This window comes from Agelaius tricolor, unplaced genomic scaffold (assembly GCF_023055355.1).
Source record: "Agelaius tricolor isolate 1412-34295 unplaced genomic scaffold, bAgeTri1.0.p SCAF_2, whole genome shotgun sequence".
Classification (NCBI taxonomy): domain Eukaryota; kingdom Metazoa; phylum Chordata; class Aves; order Passeriformes; family Icteridae; genus Agelaius; species Agelaius tricolor.
The window spans coordinates 54,544,762-54,555,525 of record NW_027269262.1 but is presented as its reverse complement, the minus strand read 5'-3'; the positions used below and the strand labels follow the sequence as shown (position 1 = coordinate 54,555,525).

The 10,764-nt window shown below is 38.6% G+C and overlaps 1 long non-coding RNA gene across 1 annotated transcript; it reads right to left on the bottom strand.

Moving 5' to 3' along the window:
- Positions 1-1,257: 1,257 nt before the first annotated feature.
- On the bottom strand, positions 1,258-6,800 carry LOC139586099 (uncharacterized). Its single transcript, XR_011677447.1, has 3 exons — positions 6,347-6,800; positions 5,970-6,007; positions 1,258-1,331 (listed from the first exon to the last, which is right to left on the bottom strand). It is a non-coding gene; the product is annotated as an uncharacterized lncRNA (long non-coding RNA).
- Positions 6,801-10,764: the final 3,964 nt, after the last annotated feature.

Here is a 10,764-nt window from a genome sequence, read left to right as displayed (position 1 = left end):
TGGAAGATATTCAGTAAAGAGTTTCTGAGCAGCTCAGAAAACAAAATAGTTCTTACAGCATGTAAAATTCATACTAAAAATGCTTTGGAACAGAAGGACTGCAAAATGGGTAATGGGGCACAGTACACCAACAAATGTATTGAAATATAATGCACACATGTTGGAACATTCAACCAGATTAAATTTAAAAACCAGACACAAATGATTCTCTGTTGATGAAGCTCTTCAGCCCAAATTACCAGAGTGTGCAAAAGTCCTGCTCCTGCTCACAGGATTTTTTGAAATATATTGGGTGTGGACTGGGGCAGAAGCAGGACTGTAGACTAGATATGTCTTGTTTGGACCCTACACATGTGTGCTTGGTTTTAGACTTGTTTCTTTTTTGCTATTTCAGGAATTTTTTCTACCTTTAAAATATTAGTCACAGATCATTGCTGCCGATGAAGTATGCCTGCTTCTATTCTATTATTGAGTCCCAAGTAAGAGTAACCTTCTGTCTATATGACAAACTGCAACAAATTCATCCCTGAAATGAACTATCTTGACAATAGAAAGAATGAGAAAGGAAAATACAACCTGCAGTCTTACTTACTTATATCTTACTGAGTCTGTATCAAGGGTAGCACAGCGCTGCTCATTGAACCTACTCTCTTATAAGCCATTCCTACTGTTAAGGATCTCTAATAATTTGCAACTAAACTCCTAATAAAATGTTGAACTTCTAACAGATGTTCAAAGACATTTGCAAAATTTATTTTTAAAAGCCATATAATTACAATGGAGACAATTTAATTAGAGACTCAAAGATGTTCTGTAATTGAACCCTGCAGCACAATCTTCCTTCGAAGAGAAAAGAAGCTTACTTTGCTTGACAGAGATGAACCAGCATAAAAAGGTAAAACCATCCTCAGAAGCAAAGCCTTAGAGGTAGTTGTTTGTTGCCTAGAACAAATAATTGTATTTGAAATCAAATTTATTTTCACCTTTGTGCAGGCTTGGAGCAGCTTACCAATTTTGGCTTTCTCTGAATGTTCAGTACTGATTCAATATACAGTCAATAATCCTCATGTAACACATAAGGTGAAGACTGGAGTGTTAATAACATATCTCTGGGCATTCATTTGTAAGTATCTTTGCAGCCTTAAGATGAAAATTAAAGTTTGAGTCCAAATCCAGGAAACAAGGGAAGAGGACAAAAAACCTAAGCTCCTTTGGCATCCATCCCTAAAGCTTGTATTTCAGAAATAAAATACTTATCAGAAACAGGATGCTCAATAGATTTTCTTTTTCCTACCTCCTAAGCATGAGTTCTATCTCTCTTTTACCTGAGGCTGAGGAAATGATGACAGAAGGAAGAAAAATTAAACATACACTGCGACAAATTGATATAAATAAATGTATATATCAAAGTATACTAAAATACCTGGGCATGAAGCAATACAGAAAAGTCTGCTTCTATGTTTTTGCACTATTCAAAAAACAGCCTATTTCCCATGCAAACTTGAATTTTATTTTTTTTTTAATTATGAGAATTCTCTTGGAAACCTGAGCAGCATCTCTTGAGCTTAGGTTTTAAGCTGAATAAGATTAGATGTCATTTGCTGGTCTTCAAGCAGTTTTACAAAACCGGTCAAGGTCTTGCAAGAAGCTAAAATATGGCAAATGGAAAAAAACCCCATATTTTCCTAAGTTCAGCTACCTTGTAATGTGCAGTTATTATATTAAATATGACCCTTCTTAAATAACACCTGGATTTAGTTCACACTGCAGTGAAAGTGAAAACTAGCATAACTTAACAAAGAATTAAAAACAGAGATACATGACAAAAAGTTTAAAAGGTTTAGATCACAATGTTTTCTTATCAATGAAACCCATGGAAAAATACTGAGAAAATTGAATTCAGTGTAACTGTAGATGTGCTGATGGATGACAAAGATTTTGATTTTCTCAAATATATTTTTTATCTTCAACAAAGGACAAGTTTTTTAAATGTAGGGTGACACCACCATTACATGCTTCCAAATTTAACATTAAAAATCCTAAATTAAAAAAAAATCAGTAAAATAATCTGAAGTTTTAGTTTTATTTTGATAAATAAATTTTGAGATAAGAGAGGCTACATAGTCAGAGCTAGAATTGGACAGGAGAACAGAGGACAGGAAAGATGAAAGCAAAGACTAGAGAAATCTTGAGTGTTCATAAAGCCAATCTGATGGCAAGGATGACACATAAAAGTGAAAGTGTGGTATAAAAAAAATTAATAAAGATCACCTAACCCTCACAAGTCTAAATGGGAAGTCTTCTAACCCCTTTCAGAGGAAAAAGTGGTTATGAAAGTGAATTTCTGAAGGAATAAAGAAAAAAAAGGAGACAGATTTTTAAGTTTTTGATTAGTGGAGCTGTTAAGCAATATAAATATAAGATTTATTTCTTTTCCAGGGAGACGACAACACTTTAGAGATATTGTAACTGTATAATGCAGCAAATTTCTGCATCCACTTAGAGAGATGACTGGTTCTATAAGTTTAAAGTCCATATCTGCAAAGTTTAGAAAGTAAGTCGAAGTTTTTAGTATGAGACTGTTGTCAGTTAGAGAGGAAGACATGAGTTTGATCTCTAATTGCTGGTGAATCTTTGGACACAAGCAATATATCAGGACTTCTTAGCAGAATTTGACCTTCAACATCTATACTTATTCATACTTGTCAGAAAATTAAATTAAGCACTGAAAATAGCTTCTCTGATCATTGTTATTTCAGCAAAGCAGGTCAGCAGCCTGTCAGTTCTCTCATGTAACTTTCTTCTTGTTACAATTCTAATCCATCAAGGTAAATTCAAGGGTAGTTTCAAAATATTTTTCCCCAAGGTAGCATTAGGTTGATACTTAAAACAAAAGCTCAGCATTCTAAAGTCCTTTCCATCCCTTGCCATGAACAGATGGCACAATCAAGACAGAACCATTTCCTTACTCTCAAAATTTGAAGGAAGTGGAATTCATCAGGAAAACCAAAATTGATGCTACAAATACTTCTGAAGCTGTTTTTATTTTAGTACATAACAAGTACAGTAGCAGCAATATGTTTCCTGGCTCCTGGAGCTATGTGTTCAGTTGTGTGGCCCAGTTTTGGTACCAGGTGTGCTACAGGGGTGACGTCTGTAAGAAGCTGCCAGAAACTTCTCCCATGTCTGTCAGAGCCAGTGTCAACCAGCTCCAGGATGGACCTGCTGTTCACCAAGGCCGTGCCCATCAGTGATGGTAGTAGTGCCCCTGAGACAAAATTCAAGGAAGAAAATTTGTTGCACAGAAGTAATTACACCCAGAGAACAGTGGGGTGAGAATATGTGAGAGGAACAGATATGAGGAGACACCAAGGTCACTGGAGAAGGAGGGACAGGAGGTGCTTCAGGCACTGGAGCAGAGATTCCCCTGAAGCAAATGGTGCAGACCATGGTGAGGCAGCTGTGCCCCTGCAGCCCATGGAGAGAGGATACCCATAGCAGAGATCCACCTGCAGCCTGTGGAGAGAGGATACCCATACCAGAGCAGATGGATGCTTGAGAGGAGGTTGTGAGGGGTGGGAAGCCCATGGTGGAGCAGGGTCCTGCAGAAGTATAGAGAGAGGAGCCCACCCTGGAGCAGGTTTCCTAGCAGGACTTGTGACCTTCTGGGGGATCAACACTGGAGAAGACTCTTCTTGAAGGTTTCTACCCTATGGAAAAGTGACTCACTTTGGAGCTGTTGGTAAAGAACTGTTGTCAATAGGATGGACTCACACTGGAGAAGTTTGTAGAGGACTGTCTCCTGTGGGAGAGACCCCATGCTGGAGGAGGGGAACAGTAACTCCTCTCCCAGAGTGGCGGCAGAAACAACCTGTAAGGAACTGACAATTCCCTGTCTCCCTGCACACTGAAAGGGAGGAGGTAGAACCTGGCAAGAAGGGGACACTGGGTGGAGGGTGTTTTTAGGATTCAGCTTACTTATTATCCTGCTCTAATCTTGGTTGATAAAAAATTCAATTAATAGCCTCAAATCATGTCTGTTTTTCCCATGGTAGTAATTGGCAAGTGATCTCTCTCTGTCCTTCTCTCAACTCATGAGCCTTTCATTATATTTTTTCTCCCTTGTCCACTTGGAGAGGGGAGTGGTAGAGCTTGGGTGGGTGCCTGGCATGCAGCCCATACTAATAAGTGACTAAAATTTAAAAATATTCAAAATATTAGAAATAAAACACTTTTACCCTTTTTGTGTCATCTCAAAAGCTGCAAATTCAAATGTTGAGCACAACATGTGATCCAAAAAAAGTGATGGTTTCTCTCCACCTAGTAACTGAGACACCTCAGTATTCAACTTCAGCTGAGACAGTGAGTTGAAAAAAAAACCCCACACAGAAAATGGGTTTTTTCCTTGCTCTTTGACAGAAGAAGGAATATGCAGCTGTTAACAGTGAATTATAGGATAAAAATAATAAATAGGGCTGAGCTTACTAAAGGAAATATTATGCCAATCACTCTGCATTCAAAAATCCCCTGAATTATGCAGTGCAAAATCCTCACATACAAGAAGAATATGCTTACATGGAAACACCTGGTCATTATACACTGCTTTGTTTCTTTTGTGATAAAACTTCATGTAGAGAGGATGCTGAAGAGAAAAAATAAATGAAAAAGAAAGGAAACAAAAAATAAAACATTGCTACCATACTAGAAAAATAGTAACTATATGGGAGGAATATTTTTTATTTTTTCTCTCAATAGAAAATTAAAAAACCATAGAGGAAAACAATTAAAATATGAAAATCATAATATTTGGTATTTTTTGAAGAAAGGAGAAACAAAAAATTAGATTTAAAAAACCCCAGTAATTTGGATTATGGAAAACAACAATAAAACTCTCAAAGTCATGGTCACTAGGAAAAAATCACCCAGGTTAATTAAGGATATTTGATAACTTTGCATTTGAAAGAAAGATTATAACATATTGACATTCTTACAAAGAATATCCTTCTATCGATAATAGCTCCTGTATTAATATTTATGATATGCATATTGACGTTTTGAATTGGCTGCAGTTTGCTCTCCTGTGAAATATTTTAGAAATGGTACATATCTGAAATTACCCTGTAATTCCATCAATGGTATTACGACAGCCTTAGGGTTTGCCTCAGAACTTGGTGGCTTGAGGGCACTCTTTGATTTTAATAAAGAAACCTATGCAAAGAGCAAGCTGTCAATTTAACTATAAGTAGGTCATAACTAAACTAGGACACTTATTCTTTTGGCCAAATCACAAATCAGAGGGAAAAGGCTAAGCTAAAAGGGTTTTACTGAAAATGCCAATCAGTAGTTACACAACCAAGGAAATGAATCAGCCAGTGGATTTACAGAACAAAGAAATGGCTGCCCATGAATATTTGGAATCCCTTATGGGAGCAGAGCCATTGAAAATGTCCAACTCCTGCAAGGGAAAGTTATGTATGGGTGGAACTGGAGACATTTTATTTTCCTGTAGATTACATTGTGCAAAGAAAGTGGAAAGGAACAAAATTTAAAAATTACCACTCTGCATGATACATTAATGTATTTAGTGTTGTTTTATTCTTTCCTGTCAATGATCATTGCATAAATGACGCATAAAAGAAAGGATTGAATGCTGTAGGATACATACATGTAGGAATATATGTAGATATACTAGATCTACTTCCACATTTCTTGTTCAGTTGTACCGAAATTCTTCCACGCTATAGCATAACTTGAATCAACAGCCTGAAGACTTCAGGGTAGGGCAAGTGCCATCACTGAATAACTAAGTATGATTCTGAACACCATTTGATGTCCCTTTTTTTTGACAAATAGACATTTTTATGACGCAAATCTCCATTCTTTGGGTCATCATCCACACTGCATTACTTAGCAACCACCTAGGTGTCTTAAACTCTCCCTCAGAATCAGGATCTTAAAATAATACACACCTCATGTGTAAAGGAATCTGTCCCCAAAAGCATATTTACTGTCAAAACAAAATAGGAAATGAAGAAACATCTTTTAAATAAAGAAAAACAGAAAAGAGAATAAAAATAAAGCCAGGTCAGTCCTTTGTTATCTGAAGTATCAGATCTTTTCATTTAAAACAAATAAATAAATCAACAATACACATATTGTATCTCTAGGATAGACATTGTGTTTGATTTACATATGAGAACTTCCATAAAGCTAAATTCCTCATAGGAAATCCTTAAATGCCATGGCTGCAAAACCGTGCACACAAAAAATGGCAGAGGAAAGTGCTGTGCGGTGGCGGGGGATAGACAAAATAGAAAGACAGGAAGAGAAAGAGAGAAATACTTACAATCCGGCGAGGGCCAAAAGAAATCTGGGAGCGATGGTTTCTGCTGGGGGAACGACTCCTTGGGTGTGAGGAGCTGCTGTTCCTGATCCCCCAGAGCATCACCCACCAAAAAGGGGTCGACTCTTCTGGAGGTAGTTTGACGGCCAATGAGACTTACAGCCTGATCCACGGGGTCTGGAGATGCCCTCAGGCCGCACGTTGGGTGCCAAAACTGAAGCAGCCCAGCTGGGGAAGGATTGTCCTTCTCGGATGTCCCGGCTGGCTATCCAGCACCGCTAGCAGTAGGGGAGCACTATCCCAATTTCCATGGTTCGGGACAGCACCTGAGGCAAACGCTCTGTGCTATGACAGCAGCGCGACCTTGTGGTAGGACGTGGCTTGGCTTATGGCTACAGTCAGCAGAAATAAGAGAGCGCTCTCCAGCTGTGGTGAATCCAGATTTATTGGGTCCCAGGGGAACCGACGGCCAAAGAAGAAGAGGGGGAAGGTGCAACAGCTTATAAGGAGGGAGGGAAACAAGGCAGGAGTCAGTCCTTGGATGAATAGAGTTTCAGAGGGGAGCGGCATACAAAAGATTGACTTAGGGAGAACACCAATGGGGATAACTTGAGGATGGGGCCCCAGGGTGGGGCCCCAGCCCCTGAGCCAATCACTCAGCGCTCTAGCTGGAAGTTTCTAGAGAGTTCTAGAGAGAAGGGTGGGAGTGCCAAGTGACGGACAGGGCACTGGGGAGGGATTTGAGAAAGGGTACAATAATCTCCAAGGCAACTGGGGAGGAGTTGGGATAACCGGCAGCATAAAGGAGGGAAGGGAGAACCAGGGCAGAACCATTATATGATAGGGGGAACAGAACAGTCCAACTTATACAGATTCAACACAATACTTAACCTCTTCCTTGTCCTGATTCTAGCAGAGCTGGAAGACGAGCAATATGATGGAGACCAATACCCTGCCCTTTGGTACAGTGTGCTTTTCACACCCACTATGACTTCCTGGCACAGTACCTTCCTTTCTCATGTTCATTTAACTACATCCCCCCTTCTAACACTTGGAAATCAGTTGTCAGCCTCAATTTAGTGCAGAAGAGAGTGGGCTGTCTTATGCTATTGTTCCCTCCAGTACACCTGCAGTCAAAATGCTCTAAAGCTTTGCTTAGTTCAGTAAATTAGAATTGCGGAGAACATTCCCTGTCTCTGGGACTTGATCATCTATACAGTTAAGATTTTAGGATTCAAGATCATCAAGTCCAACCATTCCCTAACACCTCAACTAAACCATGGCACTGAGGGCCACATCCAGTCTTTTTTTAAACACATCCAGGGATGGTGACTCCATCACTCCCTCATCTCCCTGGGCAGACAATTCCAGTAATTTATCACTCTGTCCATAAAAAAAAATTCTTAATATCCAACTTATATTTCCATTGTTGCAGCTTAAGACTATATCCTCTCCTTCTGTCAGTTGCTGCTGGGAGAAAGAGACCAACCCCACTTGACTACAGCCACCTTTCAGGGAGTTGTAGAGAGTGATAAAGTCACCTCCAACTCTCCTTTTCTTCAGGATAAACACCCCCAGCTCCCTCAGTCATTCCTCACAGAGCTTTTGTTCCAAGCCCCTCATAAGCCTTGTTTCCTTCCTCTGGACATGCTCAAGCCTCTCAACGCCCTTCCCAAACTGAGGGGCCAGAACTGGACACAGCACTCAAGGTGTGGCCTCACCAGTGCTGAGTACAGAGGGAGAGTGACCTCCCTGCTCCTGCTGGCCACACTGCTCCTGATGCAGGCCAGGATGTCCTTGGCCTTCTTGGCCACCAGGACACACTGCTGGCTCATGTTCAGTCAGCTCTTGACCAGCACCCCCAGGTCCCTTTCTGCCTGGGCACTGTCCAGCCACACCATGCCCAGCCTGGAGCACTGCAGGGGGTTTTGTGGCCAAAATGCAGGACTCGGTACTCAGACTTATTTAACTTTGTCTTATTGGACTCTGCCTGTCCATCCAACCATTCCAGGTCTCTCTGCAGAGCTCTCCTACCTTCCAACAGATCAACACGTGCTCCCAGCTTAGTGTCATCTGCAAATTTACTAATGATAGACTGAATACCCTCATCCATATAGTAATTAAATATTGAAGTTACAAGTTTAAACTTGAATGTTTGAAGACTCTTATATATATTTCTTGAAGTACTTTTTGAGGGTCTTTTTTTTTTACCACCCACGACAAAGTATGGATAATATTCTGAACGTAAGCTTGCCCATCCTCTGTCCTCCCTCATTTCAGCTGGATTGATGATATTTGTAATAATTGATTCCCAGCATTTCTAATTCTTGCCTTGTCCCAAGCTCTGCTAGGAAAAAAAAAAAAGCATTCTTATACTCCAGTTGGTCTGTCCCTTGAATATGACTGCCTATTATTGCACATACAAATTACCAAAAGATCACCTTGCTGGTGGTAAGTGGATATTTATTCCTCAGATTGCTTCTGCAATAGGAAAGAACACTTCTGAAAACAGGCCTTTTGCTTGTTCTTCCATTTTGCATTGTTTGCATCCTTGTTTACTCCAGCTACTGCACTAAATCCATGTTTTGTTCTTTGTTCTAATGTTTGTATTCCTCTCTGTCCAAAAAGTCTGGAAGTTTACAAATGCAGACTATGTTGTAAGTTATGGATTAGATACTATATTTAAGGAGGCAATGACTGAATACATTTTTTCTATCAAATTATGATATAGTTTAAGATAGAAAATCTTCTAGGTATTATTATTAAATATAGATGTAATCTCTCATTCCATCATATCTGAACTCATTTCTCAGTAATAGATTTACCATAATTTTTGCTGAATTTTCTCCTAGGCTTTTTGTTCTCACATGCCTTGTTACGCAAGCAGTGTAGGTGCTTTTAGAAATAGCAGCAAAAACCCCATGCAAAATACAGTTTTCCATAAATAAAATGAAGTTAAATTTTTATTACTCAGAATTAATTTTACTGCAATTGACATCTGATCCTTTCTTTAGCATTCATAAAAAGCATCGCAGGAAAGTTCCTGATGAAGCTGAAGAAGTTTTCTCTGCACTTATATTCTCTAGGAAGTCTCACTTAGATAGATGAATAGATGAATAGATGAATTCCATGCATCTATTGAGATATGTGTAAGTCAAGTGTTCACAATAACTTGCTTTCTTAATGCCTCTCTTCCATTTTTTTTTCTATCCACTTGGCTGTTTCTTTAGTTTAAAAGTTATTTGCTCAGACCCAGTGTAGCAACAGAGATCTCACTTCCAAAACTATGCATGATTATATCACAAAAGATTAATTGAAGATGCTTACTGTTTATTTAAACTCATCCCTATTGTCCCCTGCTCCACTCAGCAGTTAGTTGGGCAATGAAATATTAATTGTTTTACAATTTCTGTCAAAAATTCCCTCACAAATTACCTGCCACTATTTTAAAAATAATGTCTGACAGATGATAAACATTAAGTCTTATTTGGTTTACTTGAAATTCCATAGATGGGATTTTAATTCCAGAAGTAATTTGATAGTTTCTTAGTTGATTGCATGGTTGTTGAGTTTACAAATTACTGCTTGCAGCTGTTTTTGCAGTTTTCCTTAGGGTTAAGCTGTTCAGAAGGAAACTATCACATTTTAATTAAATCTGATAGTAAATAGAACAAAAACTGAGTTTGTTTTTTTTTTTTTTGGGGGGGGTAAGTTTCAAAATATTTATATTTCAATAATTATTTAGACATTTGTTCATTAAATAAGTCAATTTATTGCATATTTATTGCAATTTTACTTTCAAAGTGCGTTTTACACCTTCATCAGGATTTGTACAAGTGATTAAGAAACTGCTTTCAAGAAGGTTTAACATTTAGAGTGGTCACAAAACTTGACTTTTAAAAAGACTGCAGTAGGAGGAAACTCAGCTGGAGAAAGCTAACGACATGGCTCCCAATCAGGCTGTGAAAAGGAACTCAGAATAAAAACAAGACTTTCCAAAGCCATACAATCTTAGCAACGTTTCAGGAAAGCATATTTATTCTTCAGAGCTTTATTATCAGACAGTACCTCTCAGATACAGAAGACTATTAGGCTATGAAGCCATCAATCCCAAAGTTTATGCCCTGACTGATCCCCTTCTGACTACAAAGATAGCCTAAGTTAGAGTGATTCCTTACAAGTTTTGACATTCTCAATGCTCTGGTACTCCCACTCACTTTTTATTCCATACTCTATTATTAACACAATAGATATTTTCATAATACAGAGCAACAGAGTCACCAAGACTAGGACAGTGAAATGCTGGCAAGTCTTGTACTTTCAGAGGATTTCACATACAGATATTAGAGTGAAACATATCTTTAATTTTTTTTATTTGAGTTCCTTCCTGATAAATTATATTCTAACCACTAGACAATTCA